Below are 22,074 nucleotides of genomic sequence, written 5' to 3' on the forward strand. Positions count from 1 at the left end.
CACGAGTCCACCATTAACTTGGGGACAGATGCTCAGTGCTGCCAGCAGGGTGCAGCCACTGTTCCCACACAGTGGGTCTTCTGTCAGACAAGTGAGACCGCTCTTCAAATGAAAATGATTAAGGGTGGAAGCTGGATGTTAGGAGACAAATTAGCCAAGCATAATGGGTACTAATTTAGATTTTAATTTAAATATGCAAATTATGAAAAAAGACATTCCTGAAGCCAATCCGGGAATCTGAGAACAGATGGATGTTTGGTGATTGTATCAAAGTTAATTTTTTTTATTTATTAGCTTATATAGTAGTTAATTGGTTTTTTAATTATTATTAAGACAGAATTCTTAGTGGTGTACACCTTTAATCCCAGCACTCGGGAGACAGAGGCAGGTAGATCTCTGTGAGTTTGAGGCCAGCCTGGTCTACATGGTGATTTCCAGGACAGCCAGGGCTACACAGTGAGACCCTGTCTTGAAACAACTAACAAACAAATCCCCACCCCCCCAAACAACCAACAAACCAGAAATCTCATACCGTAGACTTATGTACAGTGGAGTATGTATGAAGTATGTTCAAACGTATTCCCTGCTGTGAGGGAGGCAAGGGGAGCCATGTGCTGTCCAGCAGATTGGGAGGTCAGGTAAGCAGACTCGGTACATCAGACCCTCTCTGCCTTTGTGTGAGGTTTAAATATCCATAGTAAAAAGTTATCTCAAAAAAAAGAAAAGAAAAAGGAAGGGAGGGAGGGAGGGGAGAGGGAGGGAGGGAGGGAGGAAGAAGACTTGCTAAGAGACTCAGGGCAAGACTGCCACTGCGCACATCCAGCCTGATCCTGCATGGTGTTGTAGTCTAACAGCTTTCATAATGAAGTGGGTGATTCATAAAGCAGAAACGCACCGTTCAGGTTTTAACAGTGTTTGCAGAGATTACAACTGTCTTAGAAACAGCTTCTGTGTACCGTCACTATAATCAGTGGCAAACATATCCAGATGATTTTAAAATCATTGTACTACTGTCAGAGAGGGGAAATACTGAAAACCGTTTAGAGTCGGCCGGGGTGTGCGTGTGTGGAGAAACACCTCAGAGAGCCTTTCAGCCGGACAGGCATCAAGGGCACAGCTGCCTCTGTCTCCCCGGGGTCCAGCGGAGCGCACCAGCTGGAAGGCTCTCTTACTGTTTTGTGGAGGCCACATTTGGGCCTTTCAAAGTTGTGAAGATCACGCCAGAGCCACCAGTCGCGGTGAAGTCATCCAGCCATTACCCCACCTTGCACTCACCTCCCTGTTCCCGTGGCAACCCAAGAAGCCTGGAAGGAGGCAACCTGGGTGTCATTCCGCCTGGGAGACGGCTGCAAATGATGTGCTTGCTCCGTAGGGCAGGAGACATGGGCCCAAAGGCACCTGGCTGGCAGTCCTGCTGCCCAGCAGGCAGCTTCGATGCCGGAGAGCTGCTGCCAACATGGGGGAGACTGTAAACCCGATGACATACATTCACAAGTATCACGGAGGTGGCATTTTTTGATTTTGAGGTAAGTTGTAAAAATAGTGACCACGGGAACAAGTTCCACATGCCGCATACTTGAACAATGAGAAAGCTGGTGCTCACTGCTCACAGGTGACCTTGGGCACCGAGCAGTGCCCAGCAACAGTGGTGGGACAGCTCACTCCGCCTGCCAGGTACTGAGGCCACCCTCTGTTCACTCCCACAGCATTCTGAGACAGGCAGGGTTTTTGTCTTTTGTTTTTTTTCAAAGATGGACATGTGCGTTGCTTAGGTCTCCTGGATACCTCACCCATAATTAGGATTTAAAGCAACTTAACAATGAAACTGTAACCAGCTTGACACACATTCTTCAAATAGTGAGGAAGAATCCATCAACCCCGGGACAAACTACGCTGACAAGTTCAAGCTCTTAAGGTGGTGCCCATGGTCCCAGGCATCACTGCCAGAAAAAGCCCGCGGGTTCCACACTGAAGAGGCCCACCCCACGCCTGGCTGCTGTACAGAAGGAATCTGCAGGGGAGGGAACTGTAGGGAGAGGGCTGCTTCAGACGCTCATCTCTGCAGTTCTATAGACAGGCACCATGCTACCCTGCAGAAGAGCTCTCAGCTAAATAATTGCTGTGAGAGAAAGCGGGGGACTTAGCCTAGTGGTTAGAAAACTTGCTGATCAGCACAAGGGTCTGCGTTTAATTCCCCAAAACTGCAAAAATACAAAAAACAAACCAAAACAACAACACAGATATACTAGTTTTCTGGGCACAATCGCTAGCACTCCGACTCAGGCAGGCACACTGAAGATTTGAGCATAGCTTGGAATATATAGTAAGACCCTGCCTCAAACACGCAGGGGTGGGGAGGGAGGGAACCCACACTCACACAAGGGAAACAAAGGCAAGAGCAGGGCGGGATGGGGAGGGTTTCCAGCTCAGCCACCTTCTCCAGAAAGGCAGGCCTCACGCTGAGGCACGGGATCCCTGGAAGACGACCTCCACCTGTAGAAGCCTGTGACTGAAGCTTGTGGTGGCCGAGGAGCCATGGAGAGCACACATGACTGGTTGCTGAGACGGCTCAGATGGGCAAAGGCTCTCGCCAACAAGCAGCAAGCCTGACTTCCAACCTGAGTTGGCCCCCAGAGGCCGGCACCCGGTACAGGGATAACATCAGCGCCCACAGGTGTCCTCTGGGCTCCACATGAGTGTGTGCTGTCTGTCCCAGACAGTAAATGTAATGATTTACCCCTTTATAAAGAGTGACATTTGACCTATTCATAGGAGGGAGGGTTGGAGCGCGTGTCCTACACGGATGCTCCAATTGTCAAACCTGTAGACCTCCGTCCATAGCACACACAGCACGTGACCTTCACTCAGCTCTTCAGCAAACCCACTGTCCACAGTGACGATTCTTTCTAAAGGATTTCAGAGGGGAACAACATTTTGTCCTGGTTCTCAATAGAATCGTGGTGGCACCTGGGAGTCTGAAGTTCTGGTTTGTGCCCTGGCTCTGGCTGTGACAGGCTGTGTGGTACCTGATGTCCTGACCCCCACACCTCAGTCCTGTCTGACTCTAAGCTGATGACCAAGACTCCTTCAGCCCTGATGCTCAGAGTTCAAGGACTCCCCAGGATGCTACTGAAAGCCATCACCCAGTTAGTCAGCTTTGCCAACCGGACCAAGTGTGGGAAGGAAGCCGACAGCGGAGAGCTGTAAAGATGTTTCACCCGAACACCAGAAATAAGCTGCATGTAATCCTGACGGTAAGAAGGAGCGTAAAATTCTATCAGTGTGGCTGCATGGAGTTCCCGTCAAGGCCACTGGGAACTGTGAAAGGCAGAAGTGGGTAGCGCACATCACAGGAGCGGCTGGAGAAGCACAGGGAGGTTGAATTAGGGCAACAAGTGGGAGAAAGCACGCTCCGCCAATGGGTGGTGTCAGGAGGTTTACAGTACTGTGTGATTCTCAGCCAGGATGCCGGCAGCAAGAGCCCTCGCCAAACTCTCTTTATCCGGGACACTGGTCTAATACTGGAGAATTCTCCAGACAGTGTGCCCGGGTGAGGAGTCTCAGTAGACACCAGTAAAAGGCTCTTTTCAGTTTTCATGGGTGGGACGAAGGTAAAAGATAAAGAACTCATTTATCAGGGACTAAAGTGCCCCTCTGGCAATAGTTTAAAAACTACACTGACATATCTTTGCTCCAAGTGGGTTAAGTCAGTCACAATGCTCGGAAGCGGGTCCCATACAAGGGCCTGACATTCTTTTGAACGTAGCTCACATTTTCCAGCTTGTGAGGCAGGCTCTGTCTGACAACATGTCCAAGTAACACTCAGCCTACACGCTGAAGCCGGCGAGGTCCTTTCCACGCATTACCGCACTCATTAAGAGATTCTGATCTTTGCAAGCAAATGGGTGGAGCTGGAGACGTGACACGAAGGAAAACAAGAGCCAGATTCAGAGACAAATACTACACACTCTTTCCTGTATGCAGACTCTACATTTAGAACTTCTACATTTACATATGTAGCACATACATGTGCACATGTGTGTGACATTAAAGGAGAAAAGGGTGGAAGGGCTGTTGGGGAGGAGAGGCCAAAAGGAGGCAGGACATGGGAGGGCAGTGGGGGACAATTAAAACTACAGGCTAATGCATATGCTATGAAACTGTCACAATGGAAGCCACTAATCTGTATGCTTATAAAACGCAATAATTTAAAAGTTTCCAACTGTGTTTACTGGCCCAAGGTCACGGGTTCACGGATGCAAACTGACCCGGTTAACTGATATGACTGGATTCTGGCTTTTTGTTTGTTTGTTTTTCTTTTTCTTCACTGAAAGCCTTTAGCTTAGCCCCTGTATTGCTTCATGCGTACTGACTGTCCTGGCTAGTTTCTGTGAACTCAACACAAATGACAGTCACCTGGAGAGTGGAAATCTCAGCAGAGGAGCTGCCTCTCTCAGACTGACCCGTGGGGCACACTATTGATGAATGGTTACTACGGGAGGACACAGCCCGCTCTGCATGGGGCAGTCCATGGACAGGTGGTCCTGGGTATAAGAAAGCAGGCTGAGCAAGCCATGGGGAGGGAGTGAGCGGTAAGCAGCTCTACTCTGAGGCCTCGCCTTCAGTTCCTGCCTTAGTTCCCGCATGGTGGGCACGGTGGATGGTAACATGGTGGACGGTAACATGGAAACTAAATAAAGCTTTTGCTTTATGCCAGCAACAGGAAGCAAGCGAGGACCCTGACAGATCTTCAGGTTCCCAGGAATTGCTCAGAGAGAGCATCCGGGGTGAGAAAGGGTTCTTACGCTAATGCAGTAAGTGTGGGGTTGGGGGTCTCAGCATGGAACGCCCCGACAGAGACTCAGAACCTGCCCGAGCAATGCTAGAGAGTGCACACTCAGCCCCAGCAGCCTGGGCTGCTCAGGGTGAAGGTCTTCCTCATTCCAGAACGCATACTGGCACTGGGGTGCTGACCACCTATGAAAGTGCCACACTGGAAGTTTCCTCAAAACTGCTCATTTTAAAACCTTGAGTCCTCCATGTAAAACTATCTCGGTCACATGGTGCATGTGTGCATGTGTGTGTGTGAGTGCGTGCGCATGCATGCACGTGTGTGCCTCAATGAAGTTTTTAAAACTTGGTAACTTATGAGGATTTTTGTTTTTAAACTCAGGGTTCTAAGGGCCTGGAGCCATTGAGCACCTTCTGCTCTGTCAACTTATGACAAAGCAGAGGGGACTGCCAGGCGTGTGTGGACAGTCAGTAACAACACACTCCTGTAGGGAACCAGTCCCATTCCTTGAGAATTCATCCAGGAAGTCATGTCTCAGTGAGTAGTTTAGCAGTGACAAGCCTTCCCACAGCAGAGCCCTAGACGGCTCTGGGAGACTGCAGGCTGGATAAACCTTCCCTGCTCTCTGGCTCACACTGAAAACAGGGAGGCAGTAGAGAATGGGAATCCGTCTGAGGAATAAGAAGACACTCAAGGGTTTTCCTTGGGGCTGTGGACTTTGGGAGGAGACCCATTTCCTGGAAATATCTTTACAAAGATAGCTGTGGATGGGGGAAAGTAGGGTTTTATAATGGAAATTCTTTTGCAATTCTTCAATACTTTTCATGCTTAATGGGATAATATAGAATGTTCTAGAAGAAAATTTGGTTGAAGTGACAACAGAAGAGAAACTGTGTTAGAACTCAGAGGTACTGACATGGCTTCAGAGAGACATCGGAGGGCAACTCGGCAGTTGAGGAAGCCACTTGGTGCCTGGGGCAGGAACAGGGAAGACAATTAGTGGTCAATCAGGAAGCAAGCAAGCGCCATGTCCAGCCAAGCCAGCTGACTGTGTTGAAACCATGACCAGCATAAACAGAGGAGACAGTCCCATCCGGTTCTCTCCAGCACTAGGAATTTTTTTGGCAAGTGACTACTTTGAAACTTTTATTTTTAGTGCAATGAAAAATGATCCCTAAAACATATTTGTGAGCCGTGATGGGACTATTTTTGAATCCAGAAACAGTGACCTGCCCGCTTATCTTGTCTGTGTTTGATTCTATTCTAATCCTCTGTGCATAAACACAAAAGCATTCAGGACAGTTACATCTCCCTCCAAGGGGTAAAAATATTGAGCAAGGTCTATGTGGCTCAAATAGCCTTAGTTTAAAAAAATCTTATTTTTTAAAATTTTATGTGTACGTTTTGGCTGTATGCACATAAGTGTACTGTGCTCACGCCTGGTACCTGTGGAGGCAAGAAGAGGGCACCAGGTCCCCTGGGACTGGAGTTCCAGGTGTCTGTGGGCCACCAGGTGGGCGCTGGGAACTGACCCTAAGTGCTCAAAATGACTAGGGTGTGTCCCAGCCCCTGTGAAAGCAGACCTGCGGGACCCAGCCACTTCGGGAAAGGGTTGCCCCTTTCTGCACCGCTTCAGGAGTCCGTGAGAGGAACTGGAACATGGATTCGTCGACAGTTCCGAGGAAAAGAAGACCCAGCTTCTAAGCCTAGTGTGGTGACTGATACCTTGGGAGGCTGAGACAGGAGGACTGCTGGATGCCTGGTGAATTCCAAACCAGTCTGGGCCAGGGTGAGACCCTGCTTCAAACTCAGAAACAGAAAGCCTAAATGTTAACACAAGATTTTCTTAATTAAACTATAAAATATTGGCTCCACATGAACGGACCACAATAGTCCCGCTGGCAGAAGAGCTGTGGGTGCGGCACTGGCTCCTGAGGACCACTGGGCGTGGATTGCACTCTCCCACAGGCGCGGGACTCAGGGATTTGGTTCCATAAAAGGCTCATAGTCCTGTTCCTTCCAATGCAGACACTTACTGAGAAATTCCAGGTCGTTTATCACTCTGTGCACCAGTGCCACACTCAATTACATCTCCCGTGTAGCTGTGCTGGCTGAGGCGGGGCACTCCCCATCTGCCTCAAACTTTCTATGAGGTCATCTGAGCAAAGCATCTGAAAGCCTGCGGAGTGCTCTGTGACTCCCATGGTCTCCAAGACTCCAAGGTCTGGACAGCAGTCCCTCCACTCTGCTTCTCTCTAGGATGAACCCTTAGGGTAGAGTTTGTCTAAATGTCAACAAAGGGACACCTTTAGTCATATTATTGCTATGCCTTTACACTTCTGGAAATCAGACTCTAGCTGACCATCTGTATCCATGGGTACAGCCACAGGAATCACAGACTGCACGGAACAAATTCAGAAAGGAAGCGGCGCACACATGCACAGAGCACAGTGCAGCGACTGTGTGCACACTTTTACACGGCAGCAGTTACTATGAAGTCTAGAGATGCCTTGAGGTACGCAGGGCAGTGTTGGGTGTCATATACAGGATTGGAGCACCTCTTGAGTCTGACACCCAGGCCATGACAGAGCAGAGCCCATGGGGACCATGATGGACAGCTGAACTCTGTGTCCCACTATCTCCAATAAACATTCCTTCAGTCAGTGTGGGTGATACTACATGACAAGTATTCCTATATTTCCTGGGGGGCCCAACATGTGGAAGCTCAGCACGTGGGAGCCCAGCACACGGGAGGAATTCCCAGTTACAGATGCTATCGGGAAGCATGTGCTCATAGCAGCAGCACCTCCCACACGTCCTGTATCCTAAGTAGGGCTATCGTCCTCAGCAAGATGCTCGACAACGAGAAGGCTTAATGGTGGATAACGGCGGGCATGTCACAGTAGCACAACCACGCCTGAACAGACGTCCTTAGATGGCTTCTTACAGACCTGGGTGTGGACCACTCTGAACCATTTATTGTCCCACAGGTCAGAAAGCACTGCTAGTGTAAGAAAGGGTTGCTACCATCTGACAGACCTAGAACCTCTTATGGCTCCTTATTCTGTCATGTTAGAAAGGCAGCATTGGATGACTTAAGGGACCTTTTATGTATGCTGCGTAATTTGCAACTTGAAACAAATACTTGTGACTAGTACCCTGGTCGCCACTAATTGTTAGCGTGACATAGCCTAGAGTCACCAGTAGTGTGATGGTCACTTAGGTGTGTGGGTGTGTCTGTGGGGGGGGGGCTGCTGATTGTTAACAATGCAGTAGGCCCAGGCCACTGTGGGCGGCATCATCCCTAGGCAAGGGGCCTGAACTGTGTAAGGAATTGAGAGGCGCATGAGCAAGCCAGAAGGTGGGCCAGAGTTCGCCAGCAAGCAGCATCCCTCCACAGTCCCTGCCTCTGGGTTTCTCTCTTGAGCTCCTGCTGGGACGGCCTCAGTTATGGGCTGTGGCCTGGGAGCTGTGAGGTGAGACTAAGTTGCTTTTGCCCCCAGTGTTCTATCACAGCAACAGAAGGAAACGAGGCCAACTGGTCCACAGGACAGTAAGGGAAGGAGTGTGCTTTACTGGATTGGGCAACACAGACCTGTAATCCAATCCAGTCATGGGGGAGGAAAAGGCAGGGGAACTGCAAGGTCAAGGGCAGCCTTGTCTGTATACATAGTAAGAATCTATCTCAAAACAAAGCCAAGAACCAAACTAAACAGAAACCCAGCAACAAGAGATGATACACCTTTTGATTTACAAGGCTTCTGGTGTCTCTTAATAATGACTGTGTATATATACTTGACTGAGCTCTATGTGAGATATGTTTCACCCACCCCCTCCCGTGTGTGTGTGTGTGTGTGTGTGTGTGTGTGTGTGTGTGTGTGTGCGCGCGCACAGGACACACCGGGCCTTTCCTTCCCCATCTCTTGCACAGCTGACGCTGCTCATCACGCTGGCCATCATACTGGAACACCACATCATACCAGGTAACACCACAGAGGACAGGGGGCAGGCACTGCTGGCTGAGGACACAGAAGCACGGTTTGAGAAGCTAGTAAAGATGAGGTGGCTGCGTGGGGGCTGAGGAGGCTGTTCTGTCATAGCACAGAGACTGAGCCACCACTGGGGTGGGGCCAGCAGGGTGTCAGTGCCAAACGGCTTCTGGGTAAAGGGCTTTTAAAGCGCATTCCTAGTTCCAGTCTACAATCTCCCTGTTCCCTTTCCTCTCCCTTCTCAGCGCATGTAGGTATAGTGTGTATATATGTAGTGTGATATGTGTGGTGTTTATATGTATGTCTGGTGTATATGTGGTGTGTATTTATGTGTGTAGGATATGTGTGTGTATATATATGTGTGGGGTGTGTGTATGAATGAATGTGTGTTTGTAGGTATGGTGTGCATACATATATATGTTTGTGGTGTGTATATGTAGTATGTAGTTGTGTGATGTGTGTGATGTTTATATGTATGGTGTATAGATGGTGTGTATGTATGTGTGTAGGATATGTGTGTATATATGTGTAGGGTGTGTGTATGAATGAATGTGTGTTTGTAGGTATGATGTGCATACATATATATGTGTGTGGAATGTGTATGTTGTGTATGTAGTATTTGTATGTGGTGTGTATGTGGTGTATGTATGTTTGTAGGTGTGGCTTGCATACGCAAAGTTTATGTATGTGTATGTGATGTGTGTGTGAGTGTTAGCATATGTGTAGGTATGATGTGTGTATATATGTACATATATATTTATGTATGTGTGTGGTGTGTATGTAGTATGTGTGAACATGGCGTGTGTGTTATATGTAGTATGTGTGCACATGGTATGTGTACACACAGAGCAACTACTAGCTCCTGATGGTACCAGCTGCAGCCACCAGGAATGGAGACTCAAGCCCCGCTTGCAAAGGGATATGGAGAATGACAGAACATTCTAAATGAACTCATACCATTTTTCTTTACTGAATGGTTCTGAGCTCAAAATTTTACAGACCCAGGCTTCCTACCCCTCTGAATGCTGCTGTGAGTCTATGCATTTTTTTTACGTTTGAAATTGTGTAGACATAAACAAAATGTTTTAAAATAAGAGAAACCCTGATCATTCACATAAGAAAGTAAAGTGCAGACAGGTGATGCTGCAAAGGCCGGCTGCAAGGGCAGCCTCAATCCACAGTAACCATAGCTACTCAGATCAGGTAAGGATCTCAGATCAGCCTGGAAACTCTGAACCTCCACCTTGTAACAACTGGGGAATCCAGCACCTGGCCAGATCTCTGTAATATTACTTACAGTGGAGAAAGCGCTAGCAATATGGGCCTGTGAGAACTTTCCTTGTGCTCCCACGGCTGACACAAGCAAACAGTCGAGGGCAGGAAGCCTCCTATTGGCTGCTTATATCCATTCATGGCTCTTCATTCCAAGCCCCTCCAGTGACTGGTCAGTCAGTGTCACAGGCTCTGACTGTGGAAAGTGGAAGAACAGGCACACAGGGGGACAGTATACTTCTAGCAGTTTCCACTGGAGTCGCCCCAAAAGGCCGGAGCTCTGGCTCTGAAGGAATGCCCTGTCCCACGAGAAGGAAGGTCAACAGATCTGGAAAGCAGGCCTCACTGGCTGCGTGTAGCAGGGCCCCCTCCTCCTTGGCCCCATGAGATCAGAGCTCACCCTTGGAGGCCAGGCTTCTTTGAGCATCTGGTGAAGGTGCTTGGTACTGGGTACAGTGTTTCCCCTAGCCCACTGTCTGTCAAATGGCTCTGCTTACAATTAGATGGGTTGTTGGAAGTTGATTTCAAATGTGCTTTAAGGTTTCAGTTAACTTTGAAAGTTGTGCAGCCTGGAGCCCGGCTTTGCCAGCACCCTGCAGTTTCCTGGCAGCTATGGAGGAACTGCTGCGGCTGTGAGACAGAAGTGTCTGTGAAGTCAATGTCTTTTGGGAACTCTCCATGCAGAAAGGAGCCTTGTTTCTGGGAGGAGGCGTGCTCACCTGTGATGGACAGGAGCACTGGCACAGGATGCAGATGCCCAGGGTGTCTAAGTCTCGCTTTGCCAGGGCTGCTTTCTGTTCGAGCTTCCCAGTAGGTTTCCAGATCAGCTTCTAACCACATGCAGCTGCCCTGGGGCCGCACAGTGTCAGTGGGGAAGAGCTGCCTAGCATGGAGCAGTGGGCTCAGAGGCTTCCGGTATAATGAATGCTTCTGATGTGGGAAGAATGGCTGTGTAGGAGCCAGAGAAACAGCCCCAAAAGGCAGTTTCATTACAGTTATCTTACTGATTGAATCCGGGGCTGTGTGTGTGTGTGTGTGTGTGTGTGTGTGTGTGTGTGTATGTGTGTGTAAAGAAGGCTCTGCAGTTAAGGCACTTGCTCTTGTAGAGGAGCTGGCTTTGGCTGGAGAGGGAGGACCACCAATTAGTGGAGATGACCACTACCACGTCAGCAAACTCAGCCACTACACTCAGAAGGCTCTGCAGTTAAGGCACTTGCTCTTGTAGAGGAGCTGGCTTTGGTCACCAAACGCCCATATAGTGACTTACAACCATCCAGAACTCCAGTTCCAGGAAATCCAATACCCTCTTTTGGCACAGACACTCATTGGGGCAAACACTTATAACACTACTGCTGCTGCTGCCGCTACCACCATCACCACCAAATAATAATAATAATAATAATAATAATAATAATAATAATAATAATAAATTAACACAATACTAAGCACCTCTTGGCCTCCTGTAATCTGAAGCAGTACAGTACACACTACCATATTCTAGACCAGACACCCTCTTGGGACCATGATCTACAGGACAGAAGAATGGGCTGAACTGGGAAGCAGAGGCCTCTCTGTCTGCCCCACACCGAGGAAGGAAGCCTAGTGCAGACTAAATGGGGACGCTGCTGAGAGCATCTGGGTGGATGGGGTGGAGGGCACCTAGAGACACAGGAAAGGAGAGGAGGAATCCAAGAGCTTAGGCTCAGTGTGTGCTGCACCAGGTGTTTGGGCACAAAAGAAAATTTCTCATCTTGGCTGTAAGGTAGGTGTGGATTCCTGTCTAAGAAAGGAAACCACATCCAAGAGGCTTTGCCTTGGACCCATCAATCCTTAGGATCCAGTGTTTGGAAACAGGGATGAGACAGCTCTAAGGGGGCTCTGTGGGTCTCCAGGGAGGGAAAGAGGCTGGGAGAGAAAGAGAACCAAGTCAGGTGGGGACTCCATGCTTATCCCAGGAAACTGTGCAGTCTGGTGTTAAGGGTGGTGGGGAAGGCAGGCCCTGAGCCTGGGCCTGAATGGCAGAGCTTTCTGAGAGGGTGAGACCACAGAGATCTTTTAGAGATTCTTTGTTTTAGTTATGTATGTGTGTGTGTGTGTGTGTGTATGTGTGTGTATGTGTGTATGTACATGTGTGTCTGTCTGCTTGTATGTATGTATATACGTGTGTATGCCTGTATATGTGTATGTGTGTATGTACATGTCTGTCTGTCTGTATATGTGTGTTCATGTCTGTGTGTGTGTGCATGTTTGTGCACACATGCATGTCGGTGCTCACTGTGGCCAGAAAACCATGTTGGGTCTGAAGCTGGAGTTACAGTTTTGAGGAACCCAATGTGGTGCTGGGAACCAAATTTAGGTCCTTATGAGAGTGGTACTTGCTCTTAAGCATCGAGCCATCTCTCTAGCTCCCTAATGGACCCCAAACAGAGAGAAAAAGCACTTTCCTTCCTAAATATGTAGATCCCCCTCCCCCCAAAAAAGTTATAGGGAAAAATATGAGCTAAAGAAAATAAGAGACATCAAAGGGAAGCCCTGGCTGCCTCAGGAACTCACTCCAAAGCACGTGCTTCCCCTGGACTTCCTCAGGGCCACCGCAATGGCTGGAGAGGGGGGACCACCAATTAGTGGAGATGACCATTACCACGTCAGCAAACTCAGCCACTACACTCAAAAGAGATGTCTTCCATGGGCACCGCTGTTTCTGAATGGTCTAGTCTACAGCTCTAGGATTTTAAGAATGGGAGATGTTCACAAATTGTTCCTGAAAATGTCCCTGGCTGGCAGCAGAGATGATTTGCAGAATCAGGGTTTGACTGTTCTTAGGTGTGTTCCGTGACGTGTGCTCCTAAGTAGAGTCTTTCCTCTGCTTGAAGAAAGACAAGATTGCTTGGCTTTTGCATGCAACTTCCATTGCTTGAGGTATTAGTGAGGCAGATGTCTAGTAAGAAGAGGCCACAATGACATCCTGACAGACTGAGTTAGGGTATCCTGCCTCTACTCGGGATCAAATCTGACCACTGGAAGACAGAGCTAGCACCCCCCACCTTCCTGCCCCAAGGCTCCTCCCACAGTGGAAGCCAGCATCCACTGACTTCTATAAAACAGTGGCAGGTTTTTTGTTTGTTTGTTTATTATGTTTTGATAAAAACATGATGCATCAGTCTATGATAAACCCAGCAACATAATTTTATACCGAAAAGAGAAAGTGGCTGCCACCTGTCTATGGTTCTCATACAGTGCTGAGGGAACTTGCTTTGAACATAATTTAAGTAGGCTCACTAACGCATAGGCGTTTAGCAGAGAGAGACCTTTGTTTAGAAAGACATACACAGTGCTGTATAGAGGACCTGTTTTGAAGCAGACCCTTTCCCTGATCACAGACTGCATGCTGCACCCTTTAACAAAGACCCACAGACATGGACCGTGGCGAGGGGAGCTGAGAGCATCTGCCCTGGGGGAGGGGTGCTTTAGAAACACTTGGGACCCCTCTGAATGCATCACACTATTACTTTCCTGTTAGACTTGTTAAATGATTCTGAGAATTAAAACAGAGTTACTATTTAAAAAAATTACTATTTAAAAACTGGTTAAATATATCCTATAAAAATGAACATATCTACTTCTTAAAAATAAGCAGTGCTGTTAGAACATGAAAGTACTGTAAGGAAATTAAATTTCCTTAATATTACCAATTAATTAGCTTTAAATTAGAACTGGATAGAGAATACAAATACATCTTTTAAAAAAACCACATCATTAAAGTTAATTTACTTAATTTGGTAAATTACAGCAAGCTGCTTTTACTTCATGCCTACCCAAGCCCTGATTTAATAATCACTATCACAACTGGAAACCAAGAAGACAGGACACTAATTCTCTAAGTGTGACCAAGCCGTCCTCTGTCACCAGGGAAGCAGGAGCTGTCCTTCAGGATCCAGATGGATTAGTCCCAGGCACCCCTCAGACACCCAGCTGTCAAACGAGGCAGAGCACTTGCAGAGTCCATACACATCCTCGCCTATAATATCTAATAGGAGGCCACTATGATCCGGATTGTTAGTGAACTGTATTGATTAGAAGATGATTATATAAGACAGCTGCACATGCTATGAGCTTCTATCTGATCTCTGTGAGCTGCCGTTGGCTGACCCCACAGACCTGAGAGCTGTGGATGCAGAGGGCTGGCCGCACCGAGCTACAGGGTGGCCACTGTCGGTCACTGCAGTAGACTGGGACACACGCAGAGCTCACCTGCATTTCATCCAAGGGACACGGAAACTACCCACATGGCAAGAACACAGCTACTAACTCCCCTGTGACCAGGAAACTTCATACAACTCAAGGGACCAAGGCCCTGAACTAAATTCTGTCCTAAAATTATTCCTCTTGTCTCAGTGAGGAGCTGCAATGTCAGAAGTCGGAATTAAACCACATGCTTATTGGTCCTGGGGGCTGTTGCTTGTGGGCAAAAATATGGAAGTCATTCCAACACTTCTTCCGGGCTTGATGTCCTCAGCCATAAAATAAGGAGCCATGCTATGCAGTGGTCAGTGGTTACAACTCACTGTGGGGCTTTAAGGCTGATTCTACTCCATGGTGGGATAGCGCTGGATTTGTATGCCAAGATTTGTTAAAGAATTCATTTGAAAAGAAACGGCTCATTCAGAGCAATATCAAAACTGTACAGTGGACCTATTTCCTATCCACTGAGACAGCGATCCACCGAGGCTAAGGCTTCCTCCGGCTTGGTCAACTGCACTGTGCTCATTGGCTCCCAATTCCCAACAAACATCAGCAGACGCTCTGAATGCAAGGCAGATTATTTTCTTGGGTGAGGATTTGGTTTTATACCTGGGATTCAAAGATGCCGTCTGATCTCTGTTTGTTGTTTGGGTGGACTTGGAAAGACACTGCCTGAATGTTGTATGAATAGACATGGGGAGACGCCGTCTGAGCACTGTTGGCTATTGCAATGGGCATGGAGAGAAGTCACAAGGCTGCTGTTTAAGTAGAGGTGGAAGCTGGTTCTGAGTCCTGTTTGGGTATATATGGGAAGATGCTGTCCACATGGATGTGGGAAGACGCTGTCTGGTTGCTGTCTGCATGGATGTGGGAAGATGCTGTGTATGTGTTGTTTGGATGGACGTGGGAAGATGCTGTCTGCCTGGATGTGCTGTTTGGATGGATATGGGAAGATGCTCAGCAGAGAACCACAACTTCAGGTTCCACTTGCTCCTGTTTTCTTCCTCGGGTGAGCAGTGGTGTGGAAATGGTGATTCAGAGCGGTGGGGAGGGCTCAGAGAGATGAAGTCACACATTTGGACATAGCTGAGCTCCCTCAGCTAGTCTCTTATGGTAACCATGAGTGATGGAAACCCCTCATCAACATTCCATCACCATGATGGCTGGGCCAAACCTCAGCTAAGCCCTTGGTCATGGCTGCTTCAGTCAGTACTAGAACACAGGCTGACTGGCTCCACTCCTAACGCATCCTATGACCCCACATGGGTCCACAAGCTCTGGGTCAAGCTCCCATCAGCGACTGTCTTCTCAAGCCCTTCACTGAATTATCGCCCTCAGCATCAGCCTGGAGATGACCTCAACCCGACATCGTGACTACCAAGGGCCACCCTTGTACTATTCGGCATGTCATCCTGATCCAAGCTTGCTTCTCTCCAGTATGTAAGAAGAAACCGCTTGTTCCTTCTGAGAGAGAGAGAGAGCTCCCTTTGTTCCCACTAACCTTTTCTGCTACTTCCTCTTCCCCAGCGAGAGCCCCCCCCCTTTCTCTCCTTTCTTAGTACCCTGCTTCTCTAAGGTCTACTTCACCCTTTAGTCCTCCCTACTTGTGGTTTCTGTCAGAGCTGGTGCAGAGCGCGCTGCTTTCCCAATGGCTAGAAAATGGCTAAGATCACAGTGTTGCAGAAGCACACGGACAGAAAGCATAATGTCAGGGATGAAGAGCGCCTTTCCAGGAGGCCCAGCATCCCCGGGAATCCCACACAGAAGGGATGAAGGAGAAGGAAGGCTGTAAAAACACTTTTTAAAGCTGTTCAGGACTAAAGAAGCTGAGAGGTGAGATGTCAAGAGACAATGTGGAGAGAGGCATTTAGGAGGAGGTCACCGGATATGGCCTTAGGCTTCTGTCAGTCAAACAAGAAAGCCCTCCCCACCCCCATCCCCCCAAATAACATTCATTGGAGAACTGTTCAGGCAGATGTCTTAAATACAGCAGGGGCAGACATATGCACTTTCAGGTATTTTCAAAAGGGCGGAGCATGGTGGTCCACCCCATAATCCCAGTACATAGGTTGAGGCTGGAGGATCATGGAACGTTTGAGGCCAGCCTGGACTACACAGTGAGGCTCTTTCTCAACTAACAACAACAATAACAAAACTAAATAAAGAATGACAGCCAAACAAACATTGAGAAATCATGTCATTTGCTTTCCATTCTGTGTGTGTGTGTCTTAATGTGAATGTGGCCCTTTAAGGCCAAAGCAAACCCACAATGGAAGAAGACATGGCATTTAGACATTTGTTTAGGAGGCTGAAAGAATCCTGTGATGTGGACAGTTCAGCCCCAGATCTTAGCCAATGCAGAATGCACAACATGAAGGCTGGAGTCTGAGGAGAAGCCAAAACTCAGACTACAACAAAACTCAGGATGCACACAAAAGGATTTAGGGAAACAAAAATGCCACTCAAGACAGGCAGGTCCCACAGGAGGCAAAGCACCACGTGACACGCTTCATTGGTGATTTGTGTGTGCAAGAGAGGCCCACCCTCTTGTTCTCTCCTGCTCAGAGCCATGGCTGGCCCAGCACATTGGTTTGTGTATTTGTTTACCTGGACCCGCACAGGCCCTACTTGCTGAAGGTTTCAGAGTTAACTCGGGGACTAAATAAGCCAGGGCTTGCCACTGTCTTTGCCAGGGACGTGCTTCAGGCTCCCACTGGGGCCACTCTTCACTTGAGCTGCTCTTTCCAACGGTACTGCATTGGGGACCCTCCAAAAGCTGGGCTCCAGAGGCAACTGAAATACCCATGAAATGTCCAAGAGACAAAGGCCTGCTAGGGGACAGCAGGGGCAGCAGTCTGGTGTCCCAGGGAGCCGTCAGGGTCAGAGTGCAGGGGGCAGCCACCATGAAGAAAAGCATGCCAGGACCTGGGAGACACACAACTGCTATGGAAATGCAAACTGTGGCATCCTGCCTGCCCCTTGCATCAGCCACCCTCTTGCACATCAGGACACACACCCCCTCCGCACCCTCGCTCCCCACTGCCTGCCCAACACATGCCCAAAATATGTAATTTGAATAAGCAAATGAAATCATACTGGACTTTATGTTACTGGAAACTGAGGTTGGGTACAATCTAGAAACTAAATTTCACCTAGCTGATTGAGCACTGAGGAAGAGCCGGGACAGAAGGAAGACTCAGGCCTACTCTGTATGTCCTCCTGGACACACAAGCTGGCTGTATAGTAGGAAATCAAGAACGGCCTTCAACAGACACAGGGTAGTTGGACTCTTGCTATGAATGGCAATCACCTGTACTGGAGGAGCCCAAGGAGAGCAAAGGACACCTTCTCGTCTCCCAGGCACGAGGTCAGCACTGATGCAGCTGGAAAGGGAAGCCTTGATCTAAGGCCAAGTGCTAGCATCTGCTCTGACTGCAGTGGCGTCCCTCTGTGAGAACTGGGTCAGAAGGAAGGAGAAGGCTTTGTAGATGGCCCCACAAAGAATCCATCCTGAGGGAGGGTGGCGAGGGAACCCCTAACCTGAGAAGAAATATCTCCTTGGCTACAGCAAGTTTGCAGGAGCTCTGGAGCCAGCAGAAGTGGTCTGGTTTCTCATCAAGTCACAATAAATAAGTAGCCGATAAAAAAGAATAACCAATTGTATTTAGTGATTTGTTTTTTAGCGGCAGGTCCTTGGGGAGAGAGATGTCTGGCTTGCTGTTTAGGACCGACGTGGAGAGTCTGTTGAGAATGCCATGGCTGGGGTGAGGGATGCTCAGTTGATAAAAATACTTGCCTTGACAGTAGGAGTTTGATCTGCAGAACCCCCCCCCCCCACACACACACAAAAAGGGGGAAAGCCAGGTGGATCACTGGAACTCACCTGCCTGCCAGCCCAGACGACTTGTAAGTCACAGGTCAGTGACAGACATCAGTTCAGAAACACAAAAGGTGAATGGCAACTATGGACTGATACCTGAGGCTGACCTCTGACCTCTATATGAACATACACAGGTCTATACACAAGTACACACACACACACACACACACACGATGGTTGAGAAGCAGTGCACATGTTTGACAGCATCTGAGTTTTGAATGAGCGCTTTATGTGGCTCTGACAGACAGCCAGTTCTCATGACACATGATTCTACATGTGTACTGACCAAGCTCTCAGACCAGCTCAGTCACGATGCCCTAGGATTCAGTACAGCACAGCTCCTAGGGCGTTACCTACCCTTGCAGGTAGCTCCTGCTTGCTTTACAGAACAAAGGGCACATGAAACTAGCCAGGGGTCCAGGGGTCCAGAAAGGGACCCATCTGCCACCTCCCTCCAGTGCATTTCTACAACCAGAGCAAGGGCTCCCACATCCCTGAGCACCTACATCCCTGAGCACCCCATACCCCTGAGCACCCCCACACCTGAGCTCCCACACCCCTGAGCCCCCCACACCCCTGAGCTTAGAAGAGGTGAGCAGAGGCCGGCAGGCCCGGCTGCGTGAGCTTCTCCTCTGTAGGCTGCTGGTTTGCCGTGAGCCTGAACACTGGAATTTTCATGTCTTTTCTTCCAACCTGTCTCCAGGATAGCTGAGAGGGATCATATGGCAGCAGCCAGATTCAGACACTCACATATCACAGGGGTCAGAGCTCCCAGGGGAGAATGTCACACACGGTTCTCTCAGACCCAAAATGTTTATAACCACAATTACCTCTACATCTTAAAATAAAAGAGAAGTGGCCAAGGACTACCAAGGAGAAGGGTGACTGGCGTTTTGCTCTAGTGGGTAAGTCAAGCCATCTTATCTGTCATCGAGTGTACAGAGGCGAGGCTGTTCAGCAGGGTCAACAGTTGCGACTTCCTGTAGCGAGCAAGCTCTGCTGGCACACAGGCCCTGCAGCAATGGAAAGACTGACAAGGTGTCCTTCTACCTTCCTGAGGCCTAGCTGATACGGAAACTGGCTGGCCCGGCCTCGATGGAAAGTGTGAGTCCACTCTTGCTTAGGGCTGAATGACTGAATGAATAGTCAGTCTGGGGCCCATGCTAAAATATCACTGCAGCTCACTCTGCTGGCCGGGATCCAGTCCTGTCCTTTCCTGGGGTGCAACCCAAGGCAGTGCTTATAAAAGCAGCAGGGACAGGCTCCTCGGGACTGGAGTCAGGGAGCAGTGGGTATGGTGGTACCCCCAAAGCGCCCAGCAGTGGGTGGCATATACTTTCTGCTGCCCCCCACCTGGTGCTGGTCTCAGGGAGATCTTCAGGGCTGTGTAGTTTTTGTCCCACTCTATGGATGACAGAATGACTGGCTCAAGATTGCACAAACAGGGAGACTCCAGAACCTATCTGATAATTGATGGTCTGCAACCACCCCCACTTCTTACATGCACGCACGCACGCACGCACGCACACTGGGGTCTCAGCAAAGAACCAGGAGTCACATTCTGCAGGGAGCGCCCGTGAATGGGGCCGGGGGAGAGCTGGGAGAACAGTTTCAGGTGAAAACTTTCTAAAATGTCCTGTAAATAGGGAAGACCAGGCGTGCCCAGGGGAGTGCTGTGGGTTGGCCTGTTTCAGCAACAGGGGAAACCGGAACTAATGACAGAAGGAGAGAAGATGGAAAGCCGGGGTTTACTAAAACACCACACGGATGCTCAGCGCTCCACACGTGAATATTCCTCAGACTGAAGGGATGGACTGAAAGCAGAGAGGAAGAGGAAGAGGAGGAGAAGGGAGAGGAGGAGGGGAAAGGAGAGAAGAAAAGACTCCCAGGTCTCTGCTGTACGCGGACCAATCTGATCAGGGCATTGAACCAACCCTAAAGATGGAGCAGTCGCATCACTGCCTTTAACCATGGCGGTGTGTGTGTGTGTATGTGTGTGTGTTTGGGGGGGGGAGGGGGGTAAACAACAGAGAAAGTGGTAGATATGAGGGGGAGGCAGGGGGGAGGGAGTAACAGTGGCCCCCAGCTGGGAATCTCTTATCAGAGTCTTGCAGGCAGGCAGGCAGTTTCTCCTGGATGTGTCCTGGGTATAAGGCAAGGACCCATCAGCTCAGGGCTCAGCCTTAGGCGACACCTTGGACTCACTTGAGCCACAGGAGGACATTTCTCAATGTGACATTTACTCATGAATCAGGTAAGGGTTTAGGTGCTGGGCGCTTGGTCGTCACAAAGATGACTTCCTGGACACAGCTGCTATTCCAACAGAGAAAGGCGAGTGACCGCGTTCTGAGCTGTTGGGAAGTGACCTGCACCACAAGGACAGCTAAGATGGTGCGAGTGAGCTGCCTAGGAAGACCGGGAAGCACACTAGGAACTCCAAGCAGTACCCACCACACCGGAGCACCATCAAGAGGACAGACTGCTCCCACATGCCGGAAGCAGAGGAGGAGGCTCTGAAAGGATGAAGCAGGCAGTCCACAACGTGTTCACAGACGCCCCATGACCCGCGGAACATGCGCAGTGTGACCAGCCAGACGCGACTGATGTTTGGCGAACAGCACCTCAGGAAAGCAGGAAGGGTGACCATCAAGAGGCTGTGGTTGAAGCCGGGCGTGGTGGTGCACGCCTTTAATCCCAGCACTCGGGAGGCAGAGGCAGGCGGATTTCTGAGTTCAAGGCCAGCCTGGTCTACAAAGTGAGCTCCAGGACAGCCAGGGCTATACAGCGAAACCCTGTCTCAAAAAACCAAAAAAAAAAACCAAACAAACCTGTAAAGGAAACAACAAAACATTATTAAAAAAAAGAGGCTGTGGTTGGGGGTGGGGAGGAGCTGGAAAGATGTGAGAGCACACACTGTTCTTACAGAGGACCACAGCTCCAGCACGCATGTCCAGCAGGTCACAGCCTCCGGACAGTTCTAGAGGATCTCACGCCCTCTTCTGGCTTCTGTGAGTAACTGCAACCATGTGCAGCAACCCACCTCATACTTTGAGGATAAAATTAAAGTTTAAAAAAGTGACTGCCCAGGCCAGTAGGGGGACGTGGAAATCAGACACATGGCACTTCCTGTGCGTCTGCGTGAGAATGTGAAGTAGGAAGCCATGGGCCAGCTGCGTGGACACTGTAGAGATTTTTACGTGCATTCAAGAGAGAAGCACCTGCCATTCATTTCAGAACTAATACTGCTAGCTAAGAACATCCCACAGGTGTTCTGACCTCACCCTTGGAGAGAGAGTCCAGGTCACCATCACAGCTGAGTTGAATCTATGACCCCTGTCCCGGTTACAGTTTGCCTTGTGCAAGGTCATCCACAGGTCTCACATTTGAATACCTGGTCCCCAGCTGCCAGCAGTGTTTGGGGAGATTGGTGACAGTGAACTAGCCTGAGCCTGCACGTGGCTGGGGTGGGCCTTGGAGGCAGCAGCCACTTTACAGTCCAGACAGAGCTTTCTGACCTGCTGAGAACCAAGAAGCCACTGTCACGTGTCTCCACTGCTACAGACCAGCCCACTTCTACCACCACCACCCCGCCATGTGGGTTGTGTCCCCTGAAACCATGAGCCAGAATAAATCCTCAACTCCTAAGTTGTGTCTTCTGGGTATTTGGTTAGAGGAATGATTCTGGCGGCTATTACACAGCTTCTCATCTGACAGGGAGGGAACCCTTGCCGCGCCAGGGCTGCAGACAGACTGTTTACAGTCCTGTAAAGAGTAAAGTTCAGTCATTAAGTGGGTCTGAATTCAACATGTATCTCCACGAGACAGAAAGGGCAGGGGTACACAAAGGTTGCTAGAGACTCGTGTGTACAGATGGGCAAGCCTGTGAGGATACAGAGAAC

The 22,074-nt window shown here is 49.3% G+C and overlaps 1 protein-coding gene across 1 annotated transcript in view; it reads right to left on the reverse strand.

Annotated features, from left to right (window-relative positions):
• Positions 1-22,074, reverse strand: part of Rcan1 (regulator of calcineurin 1) — a 71,772-nt gene that overhangs the window by 29,525 nt on the left and 20,173 nt on the right. The gene's annotated exons all lie outside the window — the stretch shown is intronic.

Source organism: Mus caroli, unplaced genomic scaffold (assembly GCF_978045245.1).
Source record: "Mus caroli unplaced genomic scaffold, Mus_caroli_1 scaffold_17, whole genome shotgun sequence".
Lineage (NCBI taxonomy): Eukaryota > Metazoa > Chordata > Mammalia > Rodentia > Muridae > Mus > Mus caroli.